This window comes from Microcaecilia unicolor, chromosome 9 (assembly GCF_901765095.1).
Source record: "Microcaecilia unicolor chromosome 9, aMicUni1.1, whole genome shotgun sequence".
NCBI lineage: Eukaryota > Metazoa > Chordata > Amphibia > Gymnophiona > Siphonopidae > Microcaecilia > Microcaecilia unicolor.
In genome coordinates, this window is record NC_044039.1 from 131,174,138 (window position 1) to 131,201,398 (window position 27,261).

The window sequence follows — 27,261 nt, forward strand, 5'->3', positions numbered from 1 at the left end:
ACAAATTAAGAACTTTAAATTTATTTGGCAAAATAAAATCACCCAGACTAGCCACAGTAACACTTTTTGGGAAAAAAATTAAATGCGAGATTGCATAGAAATTGAGGCCAGATGAGTGGAAGATAACTGAATACTTACTATTTATTTAAAATATTTATAGTCCACATTATCCATATAATCTAAGTGGACTACAATAAAATATACATAAAATAAATACATTACAACAAAAACAATACATAACAACACTCTTCAAATTACTATTATAACAAAAAATGTCAAACTACAAGCCATATTACACTACTTAGGTAAATGCTTGCTAAAATAGAAATGCCTAGTTTACTCACCCTTAGAAAGTCTCTAAAGTTGTTTTAATTTTAATAGAAGATCACAAATTATAAGTACAAATAGAGCAGAACATAGTGGGAGAGGTGCTACTGGGATCACTAATGTGGATTTCAAAGTAGTACTGAATATACAGGGGAAGGGCTTTCACTCATGAGTCCCTGCTCAAAAGCTCACAGGACCACTACATTCAATGTTAACACCCACACTGAATGGAGCATTTCAGGAATGCAGAAAAAGGTGGTCCATTTATAGGAGGAATGAGGATTGAGATGTGTTGGCAACTGATGGAGGATGGAGCTTTTGTGAGTTTTGAGAAGTTTGAACAGTTCGGCTGATCAAATACTCATTATCTTACATATTTTGAAGTAAAATACCTCATGGGTAACAACAAGGACATCAAAGGCAAATTGGGGAAGGAAGTATTTTAATTAGTCGGCTTATATGAACAATATTAGTGCACAAAAGGTTCACCCTCAATTTCTATAAAAGTCACTAAAGCGAATGCTACATACCTGTAGAAGGTATTCTCCGAGGACAGCAGGCTGATTGTTCTCACTGATGGGTGACGTCCACGGCAGCCCCTCCAATCGGAACACTTTCTAGCAAAGTCCTTTGCTAGTCCTTGCGCACCGATGCGCATGCGCGGCCGTCTTCCCGCCCGAACCGGCTCGTGCCGGCCAGTCTCATATGTAGCAAGACAAAGAGAAGGGAAGACACAATTCCAAAGGGGAGGCGGGCGGGTTTGTGAGAACAATCAGCCTGCTATCCTCGGAGAATACCTTCTACAGGTATGTAGCATTCGCTTTCTCCGAGGACAAGCAGGCTGCTTGTTCTCACTGATGGGGTACCCCTAGCCCCCAGGCTCACTCAAAACAACAACCATGGTCAATTGGGCCTCGCAACGGCGAGGACATAACTGAGATTGACCTAAAAAATTTACCAACTAACTGAGAGTGCAGCCTGGAACAGAACAAGCATGGGCCTAGGGGGGTGGAGTTGGATTCTAAACCCCGAACAGATTCTGAAGCACTAACTGCCCGAACCGACTGTCGCGTCCGGTATCCTGCTGCAGGCAGTAATGAGATGTGAATGTGTGGACAGATGACCACGTCGCAGCTTTGCAAATCTCTTCAATAGTGGCTGACTTCAAGTGGGCTACCGACGCTGCCATGGCTCTAACATTATGAGCCGTGACATAAGTACATAAGTAGTGCCATACTGGGAAAGACCAAAGGTCCATCTAGCCCAGCATCCTGTCACCGACAGTGGCCAATCCAGGTCAAGGGCACCTGGCACGCTCCCCAAACGTAAAAACATTCCAGACAAGTTATACCTAAAAATGCGGAATTTTTCCAAGTCCATTTAATAGCGGTCTATGGACTTGTCCTTTAGGAATCTATCTAACCCCTTTTTAAACTCCGTCAAGCTAACCGCCCGTACCACGTTCTCCGGCAACGAATTCCAGAGTCTAATTACACGTTGGGTGAAGAAAAATTTTCTCCGATTCGTTTTAAATTTACCACACTGTAGCTTCAACTCATGCCCTCTAGTCCTAGTATTTTTGGATAGCGTGAACAGTCGCTTCACATCCACCCGATCCATTCCACTCATTATTTTATACACTTCTATCATATCTCCCCTCAGCCGTCTCTTCTCCAAGCTGAAAAGCCCTAGCCTTCTCAGCCTCTCTTCATAGGAAAGTCGTCCCATCCCCACTATCATTTTCGTCGCCCTTCGCTGTACCTTTTCCAATTCTACTATATCTTTTTGAGATACGGAGACCAGTACTGAACACAATACTCCAGGTGCGGTCGCACCATGGAGCGATACAACGGCATTATAACATCCGCACACCTGGACTCCATACCCTTCCTAATAACACCCAACATTCTATTCGTTTTCCTAGCCGCAGCAGCACACTGAGCAGAAGGTTTCAGCGTATCATCGACGACGACACCCAGATCCCTTTCTTGATCCGTAACTCCTAACGCGGAACCTTGCAAGACGTAGCTATAATTCGGGTTCCTCTTACCCACATGCATCACTTTGCACTTGTCAACATTGAACTTCATCTGCCACTTGCACGCCCATTCTCCCAGTCTCGCAAGGTCCTCCTGTAATCGTTCACATTCCTCCTGCGACTTGACGACCCTGAATAATTTTGTGTCATCGGCGAATTTAATTACCTCACTAGTTATTCCCATCTCTAGGTCATTTATAAATACATTAAAAAGCAACGGACCCAGCACAGACCCCTGCGGGACCCCACTAACTACCCTCCTCCACTGAGAATACTGGCCACGCAATCCTACTCTCTGCTTCCTATCTTTCAACCAGTTCTTAATCCATAATAATACCCTACCTCCGATTCCATGACTCTGCAATTTCTTCAGGAGTCTTTCGTGCGGCACTTTGTCAAACGCCTTCTGAAAATCCAGATATACAATATCAACTAGCTCCCCATTGTCCACATGTTTGCTTACCCCCTCAAAAAAATGCATTAGATTGGTGAGGCAAGACTTCCCTTCACTAAATCCGTGCTGACTTTGTCTCATCAGTCCATGTTTTTGTATATGCTCTGCAATTTTATTCTTAATAATAGCCTCCACCATCTTGCCCGGCACCGACGTCAGACTCACCGGTCTATAATTTCCCGGATCTCCTCTGGAACCCTTCTTAAAAATCGGAGTAACATTGGCTACCCTCCAGTCTTCCGGTACTACACTCGATTTTAGGGACAGATTGCATATTTCTAACAGTAGCTCCGCAAGTTCATTTTTTAGTTCTATTAATACTCTGGGATGAATACCATCAGGTCCCGGTGATTTACTACTCTTCAGCTTGCTGAACTGACCCATTACATCCTCCAAGGTTACAGAGAATTTGTTTAGTTTCTCCGACTCCCCCGCTTCAAATATTCTTTCCGGCACCGGGTGTCCCCCCCAAATCCTCCTCGGTGAAGACCGAAGCAAAGAATTCATTTAATTTCTCCGCTACGGCTTTGTCCTCCTTGATCGCCCCTTTAACACCATTTTCGTCCAGCGGCCCAACCGACTCTTTGGCCGGTTTCCTGCTTTTAATGTATCTAAAAAAATTTTTACTATGTATTTTTGCTTTCAACGCTAATTTCTTCTCAAAGTCCTTTTTTGCCCTCCTTATCTCCGCTTTGCATTTGGCTTGGCATTCCTTATGATCTATCCTGTTACTTTCAGTTGGTTCTCTTCTCCACTTTCTGAAGGATTGTTTTTTGGCTCTAATGATTTCCTTTATCTTACTGTTTAGCCACGCCGGCTGACGTTTAGTCTTTTTTCCCTTTTTTCTAATACGTGGAATATATTTGTCCTGAACCTCCAGGATGGTGTTTTTAAACAGCATCCACGCCTGATGCAAGTTTTTTACTCTGCGAGCTGCTCCTTTCAGTCTTTTTTTCACCATTTTTCTCATTTTGTCGTAATCACCTTTTCTATAGTTAAACGCTAGCGTACTTGATTTCCTGGTTTCACTTCCTTCAATGCCAATATCAAAACCGATCATAATATGATCACTGTTATCAAGCGGCCCTCGTATCGTTACCCCCTGCACTAGATCATGAGCACCACTAAGGACTAAGTCTAGTATTTTTCCTTCTCTTGTCGGCTCCTGAACTAGCTGTTCCATGAAGCTGTCCTTGATTTCATCAAGAAATCTTATGTCCCTTGCGTGTACAGATGTTACATTAACCCAGTCTATATGCGGGTAATTGAAATCCCCCATTATTATTGTGTTGCCCAGTTTGTTTGCGTCCCTGATTTCCTTTAACATTTCCGCATCCGTCTGTTCGTCCTGGCCAGGCGGACGGTAGTACACTCCTATCACTATCCTTTTCCTCTTTGCACATGGAATTTCAATCCACAGTGATTCCAAGGAGTGTTTTGTTTCCTGCAGAATTTTCAATCTATTTGATTCAAGGCTCTCGTTAATATATAATGCTACCCCTCCACCAATCCGATTCACCCTATCACTACGATATAATTTGTACCCCGGTATGACAGTGTCCCACTGGTTATCCTCCTTCCACCAGGTCTCAGAGATGCCTATTATATCTAATTTTTCATTTAGTGCAATATATTCCAACTCCCCCATCTTATTTCTTAGGCTCCTGGCATTCGCATATAGACATTTCAAACTATGTTTGTTGTTCCTAAGTACATCATGCTTAGTACTTGACAGTATTAATTGGCAATCTTTTGTCTGATTTTTATTGTTATTTAAAGATACCCGATCTACTACAATCTCTTTTGCAACCTCACTATCAGGATACTCTATCTTCCCTGTTATGGTGATATCTTTGAAAGATACCTTATCCCGAACCATGCGCTTTTGAGCGACTGTCGGCCTTCCCCCCATTTCTAGTTTAAAAGCTGCTCTATCTCCTTCTTAAACGCCGATGCCAGCAGCCTGGTCCCACTCTGGTTAAGATGGAGCCCATCCTTTCGGAATAGGCTCCCCCTTCCCCAGAATGTTGCCCAGTTCCTAACAAATCTAAAGCCCTCCTCCCTGCACCATCGTCTCATCCACGCATTGAGACTCTGGAGCTCTGCCTGTCTCTTGGGCCCTGCGCGTGGCACAGGTAGCATTTCAGAAAATGCTACCCTGGAGGATCTGGATTTCAGCTTTCTACCTAAGAGCCTAAATTTTGCTTCCAGAACCTCTCTCCCACATTTTCCTATGTCATTAGTACCCACATGTACCAAGACAGCCGTCTCCTCCCCAGCACTATATAAAATCCTATCTAGGTGACGCGTGAGGTCCGCCACCTTCGCACCAGGCAGGCAAGTCACCAGGCGATCCTCACGTCCACCAGCCACCCAGCTATCTATATGCCTAATGATCGAATCACCAAGTACAACAGCTGTCCTAACCTTTCCCTCCCGGGCAACATTTGGAGATATATCCTCGGTGCGAAAGGATAATACATCCCCTGGTGGGCAGGTCCTGGCTACAGGAGTACTTCCTACTTCACCAGGGTGATGCTCTCCTTCTAGGAGACCTCCCTCCTCCAAGGTAGCACAGGGGCTACCTGACTGGAGGTGGGACTTCTCTACAACATCCCTGTAGGTCTCCTCTATGTACCTCTCTGTCTCCCTCAGCTCCATCAAGTCTGCTACTCTAGCCTCAAGAGAACGGACACGTTCTCGGAGAGCTAGGAGCTCTTTGCATCGGGCACACACATATGACACCTCACCAATTGGGAGATAATCATACATGTGACACTCAATGCAAAAGACTGGATAGCACCCCTCTCGCTGCTGGACTGCTGACTCCATCTTAGTGTTTTTTGAGTTTTTCCGTAATTTAAAACTTGCTAAAGTATTAAGGATATCAGCCTATCACTAACTTACAGTTCCTCCTTTAAACCCCAATCTTCAAGTTCCGAAAGCACAAGCAAAATTTGTTCACTTACCAGAGAAATATCCTCTTCTCCCAGAACTTATTAGAAGGAAAGCAACCGGTGGGAGAGCTGGGCACCTCTCAACCAAGAAAAGGCTTACCAGGGGTTAGGCCGAAGCCAGCATTCCTCCCCCTGAGGGTCACCTGATCCTGGGTAAGAAGTACCCTCAAGAGCCAGCCCAGCCTGGGCGTAAGTGAAGGAAATGCAATCTGCTAGCCAATTGGATATGGTGCGTTTTCCCACAGCCACTCCCCTCCTGTTGGGATCAAAAGAAACAAACAATTGGGCGGACTGTCTGTTGGGCTGTGTCCGCTCCAGGTAGAAGGCCAATGCTCTCTTGCAGTCCAATGTGTGCAGCTGACGTTCAGCAGGGCAGGAATGAGGACGGGGAAAGAATGTTGGCAAGACAATTGACTGGTTCAGATGGAACTCCGACACAACCTTTGGCAAGAACTTAGGGTGAGTGCGGAGGACTACTCTGTTATGATGAAATTTGGTGTAAGGGGCCTGGGCTACCAGGGCCTGAAGCTCACTGACTCTACGAGCTGAAGTAACTGCCACCAAGAAAATGACCTTCCAGGTCAAGTACTTCAGATGGCAGGAATTCAGTGGCTCAAAAGGAGGTTTCATCAGCTGGGTGAGAATGACATTGAGATCCCATGACACTGTAGGAGGCTTGACAGGGGGCTTTGACAAAAGCAAACCTCTCATGAATTGAACAACTAAAGGCTGTCCTGAGATCGGCTTACCTTCCACACGGTAATGGTATGCACTGATTGCACTAAGGTGAACCCTTACAGAGTTGGTCTTGAGACCGGACTCAGACAAGTGCAGAAGGTATTCAAGCAGGGTCTGTGTAGGACAAGAGCGAGGATCTAGGGCCTTGCTGTCACACCAGACGGCAAACCTCCTCCACAGAAAGAAGTAACTCCTCTTAGTGGAATCTTTCCTGGAAGCAAGCAAGATACGGGAGACACCCTCTGACAGACCCAAAGAGGCAAAGTCTACGCTCTCAACATCCAGGCCGTGAGAGCCAGGGACCGGAGGTTGGGATGCAGAAGCGCCCCTTCGTCCTGTGTGATGAGGGTCGGAAAACACTCCAATCTCCATGGCTCTTCGGAGGACAACTCCAGAAGAAGAGGGAACCAGATCTGACACGGCCAAAAAGGAGCAATCAGAATCATGGTGCCTCGGTCTTGCTTGAGTTTCAACAAAGTCTTCCCCACCAGAGGTATGGGAGGATAAGCATACAGCAGACCCTCCCCCCAGTCCAGGAGGAAGGCATCCGATGCCAGTCTGCCGTGGGCCTGAAGCCTGGAACAGAAATGAGGGACTTTGTGGTTGGCTCAAGATGCGAAGAGATCTACCAAGGGGGTGCCCCACACCTGGAAGATCTGACGCACTACTCGGGAATTGAGCGACCACTCGTGAGGTTGCATAATCCTGCTCAACCTGTCGGCCAGACTGTTGTTTACGCCTGCCAGATATGTGGCTTGGAGCACCATGCCGTGACGGCGAGCCCAGAGCCACATGCTGACGGCTTCCTGACACAGGGGGCGAGATCCGGTGCCCCCCTGCTTGTTGATGTAATACATGGCAACCTGGTTGTCTGTCTGAATTTGGATAATTTGGTGGGACAGCCGATCTCTGAAAGCCTTCAGAGCGTTCCAGATCGCTCGTAATTCCAGAAGATTGATCTGCAGATCGCGTTCCTGGAGGGACCAGCTTCCTTGGGTGTGAAGCCCATCGACATGAGCTCCCCACCCCAGGAGAGACGCATCCGTGGTCAGCACTTTTTGTGGCTGAGGAATTTGGAAAGGACGTCCCAGAGTCAAATTGGACCAAATCGTCCACCAATACAGGGATTTGAGAAAACTCGTGGACAGGTGGATCACGTCTTCTAGATCCCCAGCAGCCTGAAACCACTGGGAAGCTAGGGTCCATTGAGCAGATTGCATGTGAAGGCAGGCCATGGGAGTCACATGAACTGTGGAGGCCATGTGGCCCAGCAATCTCAACATCTGCCGAGCTGTGATCTGCTGGGACGCTCGCACCCGCGAGACGAGGGACAACAAGTTGTTGGCTCTCGTCTCTGGGAGATAGGCACGAGCCGTCCGAGAATCCAGCAGAGCTCCTATGAATTCGAGTTTCTGCACTGGGAGAAGATGGGACTTTGGATAATTTATCACAAACCCCAGTAGCTCCAGGAGGCGAATAGTCATCTGCATGGACTGCAGGGCTCCTGCCTCGGATGTGTTCTTCACCAGCCAATCGTCGAGATATGGGAACACGTGTACCCCCAGTCTGCGAAGTGCCGCTGCTACTACAGCCAAGCACTTCGTGAACACTCTGGGCGCAGAGGCGAGCCCAAAGGGTAGCACACAGTACTTGAAGTGACGTGTGCCCAGCTGAAATCGCAGATACTGTCTGTGAGATGGCAGTATCGGGATGTGTGTGTAGGCGTCCTTCAAGTCCAGAGAGCATAGCCAATCGTTTTCCTGAATCATGGGGAGAAGGGTGCCCAGGGAAAGCATCCTGAACTTTTCTTTGACCAGATATTTGTTCAGGGCCCTTAGGTCTAGGATGGGACGCATCCCCCCTGTTTTCTTTTCCACAAGGAAGTACCTGGAATAGAATCCCACCCTTCTTGCCCAGATGGCATGGGCTCGACCGCATTGGCACTGAGAAGGGCGGAGAGTTCCTCTGCAAGTACCTGCTTGTGTTGGAAGCTGTAAGACTGAGCTCCCAGTGGACAATTTGGAGGTTTTGAGGCCAAATTGAGGGTGTATCCTTGCCGGACTATTTGGAGAACCCAATGATCGGAGGTTATGAGAGGCCACCTTTGGTGAAAAACTTTCAACCTCCCTCCGACTGGCAGGTCGCCCGGCACTGACACTTGGATGTCGGCTATGTTCTGCTGGAGCCAGTCAAAAGCTCGTCCCTTGCTTTTGCTGGGGAGCCGAGGGGCCTTGCTGAGTCGCACGCTGCTGACGAGAGCGAGCGCGCTGGGGCTTAGCCTGGGCCGCAGGCTGTCGAGAAGGAGGATTGTACCTACGCTTGCCAGAAGAGTAGGGAACAGTCTTCCTTCCCCCCAAAAATCGTCTACCTGTAGAGGTAGAGGCTGAAGGCTGCCGGCGGGAGAACTTGTCGAATGCGGTGTCCCGCTGGTGGAGCTGCTCTACCACCTGCTCGACTTTTTCTCCAAAAATATTATCCGCACGGCAAGGCGAGTCCGCAATCCGCTGCTGGATTCTATTCTCCAGGTCGGAGGCACGCAGCCATGAGAGTCTGCGCATCACCACACCTTGAGCAGCGGCCCTGGACGCAACATCAAAGGTGTCATACACTCCTCTGGCCAGGAATTTTCTGCACGCCTTCAGCTGCCTGACCACCTCCTGAAATGGCTTGGCTTGCTCAGGGGGGAGCTTGTCCACCAAGCCCGCCAACTGCCGCACATTGTTCCGCATGTGTATGCTCGTGTAGAGCTGGTAGGACTGAATCTTGGCCACGAGCATAGAGGAATGGTAGGCCTTCCTCCCAAAGGAGTCAAAGGTTCTAGAGTCTTTGCCCGGGGGCGCCGAAGCATGCTCCCTAGAACTCTTGGCCTTCTTTAGGGCCAAATCCACAACTCCAGAGTCATGAGGCAACTGAGTGCGCATCAGCTCTGGGTCCCCATGGATCCGGTACTGGGACTCGATCTTCTTGGGAATGTGGGGATTACTTAGAGGCTTGGTCCAGTTCGCCAGCAATGTCTTTTTGAGGACATGATGCATGGGTACTGTGGACGCTTCCTTAGGTGGAGAAGGATAGTCCAGGAGCTCAAACATTTCAGCCCTGGGCTCGTCCTCCACAACCACCGGGAAGGGGATGGCCGTAGACATCTCCCGGACAAAGGAAGCGAAAGACAGGCTCTCAGGAGGAGAAAGCTGTCTTTCAGGAGAGGGAGTGGGATCGGAAGGAAGACCCTCAGACTCCTCGTCAGAGAAATATCTGATGTCTTCTTCCTCTTCCCAAGAGGCCTCACCATCGGTGTCAGACACAAGTTCATGGACCTGTGTCTGCAACCGTGCCCGGCTCGACTCCGTGGAACCACGGCCACGGTGGGAGCGTCGAGAGGTAGACTCCCTCGTCCGCACTGGCGAAGCTCCCTCCGCCGACGTAGTCGGGGAGCCTTCCTGGGAGGCTACCGCACTCGGTACCGCAAGCGGCACCGATGTCGGAGACCTCACCCCGGACAATGGGCCAGCCGGCGCCTCGCTCGACGGTACCGGTGGCGCAAGCACCCCCGGTACCGGAGGGGTAGGGCGCAACAGCTCTCCCAGGATCTCTGGGAGAACAGCCCGGAGGCTCTCGTGCAGAGCGGCTGTGGAAAAAGACATGGAAGCCGATGCAGGAGTCGATGTCAGAACCTGTTCCGGGCGTGGAGGCTGTTCCGGGCTGTCCAAAGGGGAGCGCATCGACACCTCTTGAACAGAGGGCGAGCGGTCCTCTCGGTGCCGATGCTTACTGGGTGCCGACTCCCTCGGCGACCCAGAGCTCTTGGTGCCAACACGGGAAGGGGACCGGTGACGATGCTTCTTCGATTTTTTGGAACGAAGCACGTCACCGGAGCTTCCCGGCACCGACGAGGAGGATGTAGAATCCAGCCGTCTCTTCCTCGGGGCCAAGGCCGAAGAGGGTCGGTCTCGGGGGGGCTGTACCGCAGGAGCCCTCAGGGTAGGGGGAGACCCACCCGAAGGCTCACCGCCACCAGCAGGGGAATGGACAGCCCTCATCTGCACTCCAGACGAAGCACCACCGTCCGACGACATCAGCAGACGAGGAGGTCTCAATACCACCGACGCCGACGCAGCCCTCCGATGTCGCCCCGATGCAGAGGGCCGATGCCTCGATGCACTCGATGGCGAGGATGAAGGTCCAGGCGCCGATGACGTCGAAGCAGTCGATACTCCCGGTGCCGATGCCGACGAAGAGCCCGAGAACAAAACGTTCCACTGGGCTAATCTCGCTACCTGAGTCCGCTTTTGCAAAAGGGAACACAGACTACAGGCCTGAGGGAGGTGCCCAGCCCCCAGACACTGAAGACACGACGCGTGCCTGTCAGTGAGTGAGATTACCCGGGCGCACTGGGTGCACTTCTTGAAGCCGCTGGAAGACTTCGATGTCATGGGCGGAAAAATCGCGCCGGCGAGATCAAAACTCGAAATGGCGAAAATGGCACCACAAAAAGAGGGGGAAGAAAACTTCGACCGAGGCCTAAATAGGGCCTACCCCGACGACGAAAGAAAACTTACCGGGGCAAAACTAGAAGTACGGGAAGGGAGAAAACCATAAAGCTCTCCTTCCGACACCTTTTTTTTTTTTTTTCAAAAACGAAGTCGATAAACGACGCGCGAGGTCAACTTTGGGGCGCGAATGGCGAAACACGACCGTACCGAGCGTGGACAAAAGAAGACTGGCCGGCACGAGCCGGTTCGGGCGGGAAGACGGCAGCGCATGCGCGGTGCGCATCGGCGCGCGAGGACTAGCAAAGGACTTTGCTAGAAAGTGTTCCGATTGGAGGGGCTGCCGTGGACGTCACCCATCAGTGAGAACAAGCAGCCTGCTTGTCCTCAGAGAAAAATTGTTGCACAATTTAATTGAACAACTAGTCCACTAGCGCTGACAACTGGCTTAACAAGCAATTATTGGTGCTAATTGGATTTAATTAAAATTTATGTGCGTAAATTTTACGCATGGGTCCAAAAATGGGGCACAGCTATGGGAGAGTTATGGGCAATTCTGGGGCATTCCCACAATTTACGTACGTTGCTTACACCAAGGTTTCGTTGGTGTAAATGGTCACACCTAAATGTAATCACAGTTCCAGGTGCTAAACGCTATTCATTAAACGGCACCTAACTAAGCGCCATTTATAGAATAGTGCTAAGCACTATTTTTTTGGCACCAAGTTTTTTAGGCACCATTTATAAAATTTAGTCTTTAATATCTAATCTTTTATGAACGTTTTCAAATATGCATAAAATTAACAGAAAACAGAAATGGAAAAAAACTGAGGGTGGTCTATAATTCAAAGAGAATGGCAGCAAATGAAAGTACAGTAATATGAAAATGTTCCTCCCCCCTCCTGGTCTCCCCTATTATGGCATATATCATCACACTAACAACTACAGGAGAATACAAACTCTGAAGAAAATATTCCAACCTGATAAAAGGAGTTTGATATATATATATATATATATATATATATACAGTGGGGGAAATAAGTATTTGATCCCTTGCTGATTTTGTAAGTTTGGCCACTGACAAAGACATGAGCAGCCCATAATTGAAGGGTAGGTTATTGGTAACAGTGAGAGATAGCACATCACAAATTAAATCCGGAAAATCACATTGTGGAAAGTATATGAATTTATTTGCATTCTGCAGAGGGAAATAAGTATTTGATCCCTCTGGCAAACAAGACCTAATACTTGGTGGCAAAACCCTTGTTGGCAAGCACAGCGGTCAGACGTCTTCTGTAGTTGATGATGGATGTTTGCACACATGTCAGGAGGAATTTTGGTCCACTCCTCTTTGCAGATCATCTCTAAATCATTAAGAGTTCTGGGCTGTCGCTTGGCAACTCGCAGCTTCAGCTCCCTCCATAAGTTTTCAATGGGATTAAGGTCTGGTGACTGGCTAGGCCACTCCATGACCCTAATGTGCTTCTTCCTGAGCCACTCCTTTGTTGCCTTGGCTGTATGTTTTGGGTCATTGTCGTGCTGGAAGACCCAGCCACGACCCATTTTTAAGGCCCTGGCGGAGGGAAGGAGGTTGTCACTCAGAATTGTACGGTACATGGCCCCATCCATTCTCCCATTGATGCGGTGAAGTAGTCCTGTGCCCTTAGCAGAGAAACACCCCCAAAACATAACATTTCCACCTCCATGCTTGACAGTGGGGACGGTGTTCTTTGGGTCATAGGCAGCATTTCTCTTCCTCCAAACACGGCGAGTTGAGTTCATGCCAAAGAGCTCAATTTTTGTCTCATCTGACCACAGCACCTTCTCCCAATCACTCTCGGCATCATCCAGGTGTTCACTGGCAAACTTCAGACGGGCCGTCACATGTGCCTTCCGGAGCAAGGGGACCTTGCGGGCACTGCAGGATTGCAATCCGTTATGTCGTAATGTGTTACCAATGGTTTTCGTGGTGACAGTGGTCCCAGCTGCCTTGAGATCATTGACAAGTTCCCCCCTTGTAGTTGTAGGCTGATTTCTAACCTTCCTCATGATCAAGGATACCCCACGAGGTGAGATTTTGCGTGGAGCCCCAGATCTTTGTCGATTGACAGTCATTTTGTACTTCTTCCATTTTCTTACTATGGCACCAACAGTTGTCTCCTTCTCGCCCAGCGTCTTACTGATGGTTTTGTAGCCCATTCCAGCCTTGTGCAGGTGTATGATCTTGTCCCTGACATCCTTAGACAGCTCCTTGCTCTTGGCCATTTTGTAGAGGTTAGAGTCTGACTGATTCACTGAGTCTGTGGACAGGTGTCTTTCATACAGGTGACCATTGCCGACAGCTGTCTGTCATGCAGGTAACGAGTTGATTTGGAGCATCTACCTGGTCTGTAGGGGCCAGATCTCTTACTGGTTGGTGGGGGATCAAATACTTATTTCCCTCTGCAGAATGCAAATAAATTCATATACTTTCCACAATGTGATTTTCCGGATTTAATTTGTGATGTGCTATCTCTCACTGTTACCAATAACCTACCCTTCAATTATGGGCTGCTCATGTCTTTGTCAGTGGGCAAACTTACAAAATCAGCAAGGGATCAAATACTTATTTCCCCCACTGTATATATATATATATATATATATATAAAGTTAGTTTGAAGGTGTCCCGTTAAACTGATGGAAAATAAATTCCAACCTATGCAAAGCACGAAAAAACGTCGACCCTCCAACAAGAGCGCCTTGTTTTGCCAACCTCATGGCTGCTTCAGGAAGGGAGCTTCAAATCCATCTAGTATTCAAAAACAAAACGACGCTAGAAACTGAGCCTCGATACCAAAGATGGTGCAGGAGCAGGAACTCTGGATTGAATTTATTTTTTTTAACTTGTAGGTTTTTTCATCGGTTGAAGATTTTTTGTAAGGCTCCGGAGTCCTTGGGGGGAATTTCTGATTGTCAGTATTTCCAGCAAAGGTAGCAATAAAGGACACTGGTGAAGCTGCCCTGCTTGGATTAAGCTAAGTAATTTTTTAGCTACTGTATTTGGCATGCTGGTTGTAGTGGGGTATTGTATGCTCTACTAGGTAAGAGTGGGTATGTAAGTTTTTGCCCTTGTTATTCTAGTTTCCCTTGTAGATCTTTAGGGTTTTTTATTCCTCCCGGGGGGGGGGGGGGGGGGGGGCTCTCCTTAGGTAGTCTTCTTTTGGGCTGGGGTCAGTTTGGGTTAGTTTGGTTTTTGGTGTTCGTTTAATTGTTATTTACAAGAGGGAAAGAGAGTTTTTCATCCCATTCGTTTTTCTCATTTAGTATGAGTTTTTGCGTCTGGGTTTTTTTTTCTCTTTTTCCTTCTTGGAAGGAACCTATGATATTAACCTACTCCTGTTTATACAAGGTGTTGTTAATACTTTAGTATTGTCCCTTGTTAGGAGGTTTGAGGTTCCATTTGATATACATGCTTTGCATAGGTTGGAATTTTTTTCCATCAGTTTAACGGGACACCTTCAAACTAACTTTATATATATATATATATATATATATATCAAACACCTTTTATCAGGTTGGAATATATCATCACACTGAATGGTTTCTGATCTTTAAACAAAATGTAACATTAGACAAAGGGAACCGGAATAAACACACATCACAGTTTATACTTTATTACATCACTTATTTAAAGAACAAAGTTATATGAAACCCATATTTCACATTTCATCTCTAGATCCAGGGGGCCCTAATTTTCTTACTGCATGTAATGATTTGTTCTCTTTGCATTTGTGTAATTCCTGACGTTCTGTTGTCAGTCTCTTATTTATATTGGTTGTAACTCACCTTGAATCTAAATTTAGAGAGTTGGCAAGAGATAAATTCCTGATAAAATAACATGATAAAAAGTAACTGCCCCCTCAATTGACCACGTTTAAATTAAATTCAACTGGTTGGTGGTTGAACACAGCCAAGCTTGACTGCAGCCAGCCCTGTTGAATCTAAACTTCACTATATATTGAAGCTTACCATGAGAGTGAAGTAGTCACCACAAAGTTTCTAAAAGAATGTTATGCCACGATCAAAGGAAATTCCAGAAGAGATGAGAAAAAAAAGTTGCTGAAATATTACCAGTCTGGAAAAGGTTGGAAAGCTATTTCTAAAACTCTGGGACTCAACCAAACTACAGCAAGAAGCATTATCTTCAAATGGAGAAGACTTGGAACAGTGGTGAATCTTCCCAGGAGTGGTGACCTGCCAAAATTGCTCAAGGACACAGTGACAACTCATCCAGAAATGTCACAAAACATCTCAGCAAAGGTCAGTGTTCATGACTCAACAACAAGAAAGATTTAGCAAAAATGGGATTCATGGGCCAGTAGCAAGAGTAAGAACATAAGTGTTGCCATACTGGGACAGACCAAAGGTTTATCAAGCCCATTATCCTGTTTCTAATGGTAGCCAATCTAGGTCACAAATACCTGGTAAAATCTCAAAGAGTAAAACAGAGCCTCAGCCCAAGAAACACTTACCAGCACAGACTGCTTCTCTGTACTATGGATGCCTCTCTGATGTAACTTCCTGTTTACTCAGGGGCAGACCGCAGTACAGAGAAGCCAGTGCCAGGGCAGCAAATGGGAATCGCTGCCAACAATGATGACTGTTGGAAATAAAAAAAAAAAATAAAGTAAACTCAGGGAAGGAGTTGAGGAGGGAAGGGGGAATTGGGGGAGAGAGACAGTGTGTGAAGGGAGGGATATTGGACAGGGGAGGGGGCGGGGCACTATACCATCTCTGTCTCAGGCAGCAGCTTGCCTTGGCACGCACCTGGTATGTACTCACAGGTACACATCACAACTCTGATCTTGTTCCACTTAAACTTTGGTTCTGTGAACACCTAGTAGTACAAAGACAGTGGGAGAGCGACCAAGGATACCAAAGACAGGAAGATGTTCCTTAATAAAAGAGTTTATTTAGAGTATGAAGACCTACACACAGTGCACATCCTAGTACTATTTCTGTGCACTTTTTTTTTTTTTTTACACACATGAGGCTGTGGAGAGTAATTTTATAACAGGGTGCCTATTTTAAGCCTATTCTATAAATAGAAGTGCCTATTTTTCTTTACAGAATATTAGTGCAAATGGCTGAAAATAGCATAACAACTTATACCAGCCCTATAACTGGTGTAAATGCTCATGCCTAGATGTTAGCACTTACACGGGTAAATGATACTATAATTTCCACATGGGCCTATGTGCTCTGCCCAAATTCCACTCATTTGCACATCCACTGGCAAAGTACATGTCATCAAATTATGGTGTGTACTTTTCTGCTATTTGGTAGCTGATCAGAAGCTACTTAACACACCTTCCTGCTGCCTAAAAAAATAGACCGTTCCTTTCAGAAGCATCCTTATATTTGCATCTTGTCTACAGCAGGCATACATTTGCACATGGGCATTTGTGTGTGCAACTGTAGCTGGTTCTGGGAGCATATTTTATAAAATCACACAGGCACCTCATTACCTTTATACAATAGGTGCCTTTTTGGATTTCCCACATAGGCACCCTCATATAAAAATACCACCCAAAATGCCCAAGTACTGTGACAGTAAGGCATGTGCACAAAAAGCTTCCTTGTCTATATTACTAACAGTTGGTAGGTCCTCTTGCTGGCTGGCATTCTTCCCAGAAGGCTGCATTCACCGTCTCATATCATTCCCTCCTTCTAAATTTTATGAGCTTCCAAGCCTGGATAAGCCAGTTGGCAGGGCAGGGCCATGCTGGGTCTACAGAGCTGAAAACCTAAAGCAAACAAACTCTTCTGTGCTTTTCGGTCTTAAATGATACAGATGTCTTGCCAAGATTTGAAATGTGCAAGTCAAAACTTTACGTGTTATAAACAGTGGTGGAGTACAATGCTCTCATTTCCTTAGCTGAGTGCCCAACATGTAGACAGGCTTTGACTCTAATGGAGTCAGAATGGAACAACAATAGGCAGCTTTCAGTCCAAATGTCTGCAGCACTACTGCAAATAAATTCACTCTGCCATCAGTCAGTAGGTACAAGGTTTAATAACTAATTATGCATCACTTCTAACCTTCCTTTCCAGGAACAGCTGCGTCTGAACCAACCACCCATTTAGGAAACCTTTTGCCTTTCCTGTGCATTTTTCTCAAGTTGTTGATAATTAATCTGTCCACTGATAACATACAGATGAAAAGTCAGACTTCTTTTGTGGAAGAAATTGATAGTGTAAGGATACTAGTTAAAGAGGGCAATTAATTCTAGAGTCCTTTCCAGAAGCTTTTTCTTCCTTTGGTGACTGGGAAGCCAGATTAAGGCAAGTGATTTGTTTTCAATGGCGTCTCCATGGCACAGAGAAATAAACTGACAACTAATGTCGAAAAGGTCATGGCAGGCTTCATCTTAACCTTATGTCCTAAGACTTCTCGTGCTCACTGTTACGACTCTCAGTTCTCAGATTTTACAAATGACCTCATAAATACACCAAAATTGAAGTTTCAATTTCATCTGTATTTCAGTTTTATGCACACAAAAAAACAGCTAAGTGAAGATACTTACCTGTAGCAGGTATTCTCTGAGGACAGCAGGCCATTCTCTCTCACATGTGGGTGATGTCATCCACGTCACCCAGTGTGGAGCTTTAAGTGTGCATGCAGCATCCCCACTACGCATGCGCCTTTCTGCCCACCACAAGAGCTTGGGACCATCAGTAGAATAGTATAGAATACTACAAAAGGAGACAACTCCAAGGGGAAGTGGGAGGGTATGTGAGAATGAATGGCCTACTGGGAAAGGGTGGGTCCAGAAAAGCCCTGGAGGTACCGCCCAGAGAGGGGGAGGTTTCCTGGTAAAAAGCAAGACTATATAAAGAAAGACCTTACTGTAGTGAAACCTCTTATATTCGATCTCCATGATGCAGAGTTGACTAGCTGTAGTTCCCATGACATTAGGCTCTAGGGCACCCCAGGTGCTCTGGGACAACAGATTCATACGTGTCTACTTGAGGAGCCAATCCCCTGAAAAATACCCATTTGGAGTGAGAAAGAAAATTGGCAATTGCATAACTCTCCCCTGGAACTCGTCTTGCACAGGCATAGATATTACAGAGCAAACACTACAAGACCAACTCCCTTAACAGGTTGACTATGAGTGCAGCACATGGATTGATGGTTAGCTACCTCTACTTATAGTGTGAATTCTCTGACCAGAATGTTATCTTCCTGTGCCACAGTCAACCACAGTCAATCTCCCAAATGGAAATGGCTACCACGATGAGAAATTCTGGTAGTCCCTGCCTTGATCCAGCTTACCAGCCATTCTTCCGCACACCATGATTCCTAGAAATATACCCTGAAACAAACTCCCTGATGCATCAGGGTATAACTCCAGATCCCTGTTAGAGACAGGTTCCTCCTGCCACATTGATTTCCCATTAAATTATTCCAAAAATATTTCTCATATCCTCAAATCTCCTCTTATGGACTTCGTTATGCTAATAAAATGAAGTTCACATGCTCAGCTGTGTGGTGGGGGAGGGTGTTTATGCCACCTTATCTTTTACTAGAAAGGTGAAGGCTTCACTTTGTAAACTAAGTCTATTGAGACATGCTGTAGATTGTCTTGCTTCCAGGATAGCTCTCAGTCACAGAGAGAGTGGTGGATGCTTGGAATGCCCTCCCGCGGGAGGTGGTGGAGAGGAAAACGGTAACGGAATTCAAACATGCATGGGATATACATAAAGGAATCCTCTGCAGAAGGAATGGATTCTCAGAAGCTTAGCCGAAATTGGGTGGCGGAGCCGGTGGGAGGAAGAGGGGTTGGTGGTTGGGAGGCGAAAATAGTGGTGGGCAGACTTATACGGTCTGTGCCAGATCTGGTGGTGGGAGGCGGGACTGGTGGTTGGGAGGCGGGGAATAGTGCTGGGCAGATTTATACGGTCTGTGCCCTGAAAAAAACAGGTACAAATCAAGGTAAGGTATACACATGAGTTTATCTTGTTGGGCAGACTGGATGGACCGTGCAGGTCTTTTTCTGCCGTCATCTACTGTCACTTGATCTGGCTAGCCATTCCTTCCAGGATTGCTCTCAGTCACTTGATCTGGCTAGCCATTCCTTAATGGCAAATGTGGATCCATATACATGCATGTAATTGAGGGCAGGTTTAAGGAAAACACATCCAACACGACTGTATTTGGAAAGCAGGTCTGTAAAGCACATGCAAGTTAAAACACTGTAGGGAAGGAAATAAAATATTGTCTAGCATTCTGTAATGCATTAGTCAATGATTTACTAGGAAAGGAGCTTCCCAGCAACATATTTGTATTTCTAAGGTCTGATGACTACCCACACTGCAGAGTTAAGAGGCTGCAGGGTCAAGACAGCCACATGCTTCCCTGTTGGCATATGCTTCTCACACTTCGGCTTAGAATTTTGAATCACACATTACCATTTTGGTTCAGAGTCTCTCTCTCTCTCTCTCCACTTCATATCATGTTTAAATTCTAACCATTCTTAACAAGGGTAACACCTACCATGTCTTGCAGAGATCTTGGCTAGAATTTGCCAGGGTCTCCCTGAGTTTCCAAATAGTACAAGCTGACTGGTTAAGTCTGGTCAGAAAAGTACCTGCTTTACAGCTAACAAGATAAAGATATTCAGTTAATGTAACTGGGTATATATGTTCAAAGCCACTGACTTTAACCAGTTAAATTTTCAAAATTTCTCTGTTAAAATGATCTGGATAGGATATTTGGTTAATTTTATTTTAACCACATAGGTTCCACTGAATATTAACTCTATGTAGTTAATATGATTTTAAAAAAATCCCCCAAAAGGAGGCAGGTAGGATGGTACATACATACAATTCAGTTCCAAAGACTCAAAAAGTACCTTGTTACCATGTCAATGCCACAGCTGTCATGCTCAGTCAGTTGAGCCATGCGCCAGACTGTCTGCTGTTTAGAGATCCTTTTAAGTTATGTAAAAAAAACAAAACAAAACAAAAAAGCAAGCAAGCATTGGTCAAGGAAGCCAGCACATCCTTACACTTTGGCTATCCATGCTTTTCTATCCGGCTGCGTAAAGCTACACTGGGCAGCAGGACTAGAGAGCATTTCAGGGATGTCTTGGGAGAAAGCAGTGTACTTGCTGTGTTAGTCCACTGCAAAGGTAATACATAGAAATAAAAGAAAACAAAGGAAAATAAGGTATCACCTTGCAGAATTATTGTTAGTAATATGTAATTTTTCTGTAAAATCAAGCATGGTACCGGAAGATTGGAGGGTGGCCAATGTAATACCGATTTTTTAAAAAGGTTCCAGAGGTGGTCCGAGAAATTATAGACCGGTGAACCTGACATCAGTGCCGGGCAAAATGGTAGAGACTATTATAAAGAACAAAATTACAGAGCACATTCAAAATCATGTGAAGGGAAATCTTGTCTCACCAATCTATTATGTTTCTTTGAAGAGGTGAACAAACATGTGGATAAAGGTGAGCCAGTCAATACTGTGCATCTAGATTTTTAAAAGGCAAAGTACCTCATGAAAGACTCCAGAGGAAATTGGAGCGCCATGGGATATGAAGTAGTGTCCTATTGTGGATTAAAACCTGGTTAAAGGATAGAAAACAGGCAGTAGGGTTAAATGGTTAGTATTCTCAATGGAGAAGGGTAGATAGTTGAGTTCCCCAGAGGTCTGTGCTGGGACCGTTGCTTTTTTAACATATTTATAAATGATCTAGAGATGGGAGTAACTAGTGAGGTAAATAAATTTGCTGATGACACAAAGTTATTCAAAGTTGTTAAATCAGAAGAGGATTGTGCAAAATTACAACAGGACCTTACAAGACTGGGAGACTGGGCATCTAAATGGCAGATGATGTTTAATGTGAGCAAGTGCAAAGTGATGCATGTGAGAAAGAGGAACCCAAACTATAGCCAAGTAATGCAAGGTTCCACACTAGGAGTCACCAGCCAGGAGAGATCTAGGTGCCATCATTGATGATACGTTGAAAACCAGTGTGCGGCGGCAGCTAAGAAAGCAAACAGAATGTTAGATATTATTAGGAAAGGAATGGAAAAAAAAATGAGGATGTTATAATGCCTTTGTATTGCTTCATGGTGCGACCGCATCTCGAATATTGTGTGCAATAAAGGTCACCCATACCAAAAAAAGATATAGTGGAATTAGAAAGAGTACAGAGAAGGGCAATGAAAATGATAAAGGAGATGGGACAACTTCCCTATGAGGAAAGGCTAAAGTAGCTAGGGCTCTTCAGCTTGGAGAAAAGACGGCTGAGGGGAGATATGATAGAGGTCTATAAAATAATGAGTGGAGTGGAATGCGTAGACGTGAATCGCTTGTTTACTCTTTTCAAAAATACTAAGACTGGGGGGCACACAATGAAGCTACAAAGTAGTAAATTTAAAACGAATCAAGAAAAATTTCTTCACTCAATGTGTAATTAAACTCTGGAATTCATTGCCAGAGAATGTAGTAATAGCAGTTAGCTTAGTGGGGTTTAAAAAAGGTTTGGATAGCTTCCTAAAAGAAAAGTCCATAAACGATTATTAAAATGGACTTGGGCAAAATCCACTGCTTATTTCTAGGATAAGCAGCATAAAATGTATTATACTGTTTTGGGATCTTGCCAGGTACTTGTAACCTGGATTGGCCACTGTTGGAAACAGGATGCTGGGCTTCTTCTGTCTGTCCCAGTATGGGCAATACTTATATTCTTATGTTTTGTTTTTTTCTATTACCTTAATCTTATCTTAGTACTATTTGTTAGTACCTACCCAGCCTTACCTTAGAATTTGTTTTGCTATTTGGTTCCTGTTTCAACAACTTAACTAGAAAAGTACAGAAGTGGCAAGGGCACTATGGCACTAATATGGGTATATAAACAACTGCGGCACTTATATGTTCTCTTGGGTCCCAAGAGAACATACAAGTTAAGTAAATTAAGAAAGGGTGCTGTTATTAAGACGCGCTAGCATTTTTAGCACATGCTAAATGATAGAGATACCCATATATTCCTATGGGTGTCTTTAGTGTTTAGCATGCGCCAAAAACGCTAGCGTATCCTTAGCACAGCTTAGCAAACAGGGCTCTAAAAATATGTTTTTTATTTTTTTTGTTTTGAGCCTGGTGTGGAACTGCAAATCAGTTTTAAAAATGATTGGAATTTAAGTGTGCTATGATTAAATTTTGAACAGATATTATACAGTCCTGTGAAAGCTTATAAGTATACTAGTCATATTTAAAAATTGTGTTAGTTTATTGAATTAGGTGATGCAAAGTATAAGTTACAATAGAACTCTGTGGTAATTTGTTATTTGCCTTTGGCTCCTTTGGTGGCTTTTCCCATCACCATTCACAGAAACCAGACTACAGAAAGATACATCAGACTAAGGTTTCCTCTAGCACTGCTGAATACTACACTGTACATATTATATACAGGTACTTTCTCTGTCCCTAGGGCGCTCACAATCTAAGTTTTTGTACTTGGGGCAATTGAGGGTTAAGTGACTTGCCCAAGGTCACAAGGCACTGCAGTGGGAATCAAACCCAGGATGCTAGGATCAAAGCCTGCTGCACTAACCATTAGGCTACTCCTCCATCTTGCTTCAATGTTTACCCAAGATCTGCTCTGCTTGAAGAAAGCAGGCAGCCAGCCCAACCTGGACTACAGGAACCAGAAGACCTTTTACATCACTCATTTACAGTATAGTCAACATTTAATACAAACTTCTACAGTGCAAGTGGATGTTCTTTTTTACAAAGCAGACAGTAAAATGTGCTTCCCAAAGTTCACTATAGATTCCCTGGGCCAATCTGGTTAGAATGAGTTTGTAACTACTGTCTTGCGGTAAGTCAAATCAGGTCATGATGCTGGAGGCGGAGAATCCTTAAAACACACTTGGAAATAATTTCAGTGCCAAACATGCTCAGAATTTGTATGAGCAAACTTCTAACTTCAAGGCATTCACACTGCTGTGGCTACCTCACCATAAAAAATTAAACGAGATATTCTCCAAAACCACATTCTCATTTCACGGTTACTGCACCAAGGAGGTAATAAACTTGATTTTTAAGTCCATCTTTAAAATCTCCATTTCTGAATCTCATGATGGATGGAATTTTTCAGCCCTTAGAAGAAAAGTCATACATTTTTGTATTGTTTTACAGAAGACCACATAGTGTGTCATACAAACATTGTTGGAGCAATGATAATCTGATCACTCTGCTGCTGCCTGCAGTGCTTCCACACGGAGGTGAGAGGCGCTGTCAGGTCAGTGCAGGGGGCCCGGCACAGAGGGGGGCGGGAGCGGCGGCGGCGGGGAGGGGGGAGGTTGGCTCGCGCGATGTTTGTTTCCAGGCAGCGTCCGACAGTCCGACTCCGTTTCCCTCTCTGTTCTGCCCTCTGACGTCATGATGTCTTGACGCGAGGGCGGGACAGAGAGGGAAATCTGTACTGCGCACTTGCAGGTGAGTCGGTCACTTGCCGTTTACATGTTTGATGGAAATGAGCTTTTCGTCAGCCCAAAGGAAAAAAAAAAAATTAAATATACAATTTACAGTAGTTCAAAAAGCATCAACCCCCAAATTCTATAAATGGCACTTAAACTGTGTGCACAAGTTTGGGCATGCGCCCAATTTGTGTTCAATTCAATTGAACATTGAGCCAATTAGTACCGATAATTGGGTCCTAATCAATTATCATGCTAAATAGCATTAATATAAAATTTACATGTACATGCTTATGCGTGGATCCAAAAAGGGGATGCAATCATGGGAAGGTCATAGGCAGATCAGGGGTGTTCCTGTAATTTATATGCACTGTTATAGAATACAGGGGATTAGCGTCTAATTTAGGTTCCATGATTTACACCAGGGTTCAGTTGGTGTAAATGCTTGCGCCTAAAAGTAGTCGTGGATCCCAGCGCTGTTTACAGAATAGCGCTAAGCGCCATTTATAGAATTTGATCCCAAATATGAATTTAGTTTCACTACCTGTATATGCCCACTCTCTCTTTCATTCTTAAAAAAAACTTGCCTCCAGCTATTGGACCCTATTCATCTGCTATGTATGATAAGGGTTCAGTGGTATAGATAGACTTCATGTGCCATCTACTGGTACACATGAGAACAACCCATAGAGACAAACTTTTGGTTTGGATGAAACAGCTCTCACTAGAGAGAAATGTGAGAACCTAGGGCCCAATGAACAAAGCTTACCCTACTGTTGATGTTTGCTTCAGACTGGTTATAGCCAGTCTAAAGCAAACATCATCTAGAAAGTAATGCACAAAGGGGTTTTCTGTGGGTCTAACGTGTGCCGTTAGCAGCTACTGAAAACCCTATGCAAATGCATTACAAGGAGCTCATTAGTATTCTAATGAGCAGTCCGAATAATGCACAGACAGTTTCATGCAAGGAGCACCTACCTTTAACATGTGGTAATGGGCAGCAGTCTGCCTCCCACAAGGTAACACAGTAACATAGTAGGTGACGGCAATAAAAGACCTGTACAGTCCATTGTCTGCCCAACAAGATAAACTCATATGTGCTGCTTTATATGTATGCTTGACCTTGATTTATATCTATCATTTTCAGGTAACAGACTGTATAAATCTGCCCAGTACTAGCCCCGACTCCGTGCTCAAGTGCATGGACCCCCCCAGAACATTTTTGTATCCCTGGTGGTCCATGTGGACCGCTTCTCAAACCCCTGCACCCCCAGCACAAAAGACCCCTGGTGGTCCAGTGGAACCTGATCCCCCCCGCACCTCCTCCAAGACCCCCCCCGTGCCTCCCGACTCTCTGTAAAAAAAAACCCTGGTGGTCCAGTGGACCCCTCCCTCAGAAGGAAGAATGGCCCTGGTGGTCTAGTGACCCTGACCCCCCCCTCCCAAAGGCAACAACGGAGGTTTAGTGACCCCTTTTCCTCCACGTACCTGGAAAAGATGATGATGGGAGCAACAGCTCCCACCCTCCTGCCTCGGAGCCCACCCTGCCCTGGTGCATCCTGAGACGTACTGGGTGGGGCTAAGCACCATATAAGGAACTTCTTATATGGCACTTAACCCTGCCCAATGCATCCCAGAATGCACCAGGGCTGGGTGCTGCCATTTTGTGCAGGGCAGGTCCTGAGGCAGGAGGGTGGGAGGTGTTGCTCCTGCCCTCCATCTTTTTTCCAGGTATGGGGGAGGGGGGTCACTAGACCACCAGGGTCATTGTTGCCTTGGGGGAGGGGTCAGGAAGGGAACATGGGGTTGGGGTCACTAGACTCCCAGGGCCATTGTTACTTTGGGGGGAGGGGTGTGTTAGGATTCACTGGACCACCAAGTATTTGTTCCTTGGCGGTGGAAGGGTCAGCAGGGAGATCGGATTTGCAAATAGCAACCGATGCACAAAGGGTGATATGTGCAGCTCGTTTACATGCGATCCCCTTTGTGCATTGGTCGCTGTTTGCGACTTGCTAAATTGTACAAAGGCAGTTGTATTTTATGGCTGCCTTTGTGCATCAGGCCTCGAGTCCACTAAATAAGTGGGAAAAGTATTCTTTCCAACACCACTTTTGTGGGAGAAGGAGATCCAGCTTCTGTAGCACAGAAATTTACATAGAGTGAAAGCATAGTAGTTAGGAAATTACTCCTTGAAAACAACCTCCACCGCCTCAAAACTGCCCCTCACACAAACATGAATATACCCCCCACACATATGTGTATTGACATTCACTCTTGCAGTCCCATCAACAATTCCAGGAGCCCTGACATAGTGTGCAGTCTTAAATGGTCTCTGTTGCTACCACTGTTTCACTGCCAGCCCATGAAAGCTGCTCCTGTGGACAACCAATCTTCTTTTACCATTCTTTATCACTCTGATCCTGATTTCCAGGTTTGCTGATGTCCCTCGGTCTTCATTCCCAGGCCACCAATAGGCCACATTTTCAGGTCATCCCTAATGAATATGCATGAGAGAGATGTGCATACAATGAAGGTAGGAGGCATGCAAATCTCTCTCATGCATATTAAGGATAGCCTGAAAACCTGACCCACCGATCACCCTTGAGGACGGAGTGAAAATCAAGGCCATATAACAAATAGCAACAGTTGTGAACATGGAAGTAAGGTCCATGTTGACTTAAGAAAAATAAAAAAAAAGATCAGCTGTTTACAGGAGAGAAAAGCCGATTGTGGTGCTGCCAGAGAAACATGCACCAGTAGACCCAGTTTGAGAACTTGCACTGTGTTGAGGCAGGTGGATGTGATGTTGCTGCTGCAGGCTGTAGTTTGCCCCACCCTTGCTGTAAGCAAAGGGAAGGGGACGAAGAAAGAGTGCCAAGAAGAGTTGCCAACAACTCATACATTTAAGACATTTATAGACTGTCCATCTAACATTCTAAGCTGCTAACAACCAACACACAAAAAAATAACTAAAAAACAAAACTATAAAAAAAACCTCCACATGCAATAGTCAATAGAATATAAAATTATATAAGCATAATAAAACACTAAACTAAAAACCTTAAAAATAAAAGATATACAGACCAATGTTTTAACAATAAAAACTAAGCTAAAAAGCATGTTTCCCGAACTGCAGAACATCTGACTCCAAATGTACTGAAAGAGTATTACAATAGATAGGACCTTCTACACTGAATGAACAAAATCAGACATAACTCCATCATGCTAGCACAGAAGATGGAACCATTAAGCATCCCAGTTGACTAGAGGTCTCTAACCAGTATATAAAACTGTAAATCATGCAGTGACTGAACAGGAATCATCCCTCTTCAAGGCTTCAAACATTAATAAAACAAATTTAAATTAACACCACCACCATTTAACTGTAATGACAAAGTTAGGTGAAATATGGCCATACCTCTCATGACCAGTTATGAGCCTAGATGCCATGTTTTAAGGAAGCTGCCTAGTCTTCAAACTTCACTCAGAAAGCACATAATAATAAAATCACATGAAAATAATCCATAGTTGCAAAAATCAAGGTATGACAAAGATCAAGTTGACAAAGAACATGCAGTTTATAAACTGTTTTTATAACTTTCTTAATTTGCAATTTCGTTCACAACTGATGGTTCATCATAGTGTCTTATCTACTGGCTGCCCATAAAATGAGCAGAAAGATAGCCTGCCCTTTAATGACTTTAGAACACCTGTGAATTTTAGGTTACCTTAGCCTGTGTCTCCAGCTCCCTCCAAAGTTGGGCAGGAGCCAAAGTGATG

General features: G+C 45.2%; 1 protein-coding gene across 1 annotated transcript in view; it reads right to left on the reverse strand.

Moving 5' to 3' along the window:
* DCAF5 (DDB1 and CUL4 associated factor 5) overlaps positions 1-27,261 on the reverse strand; it is a 199,239-nt gene that overhangs the window by 111,910 nt on the left and 60,068 nt on the right. The window lies entirely within an intron of this gene.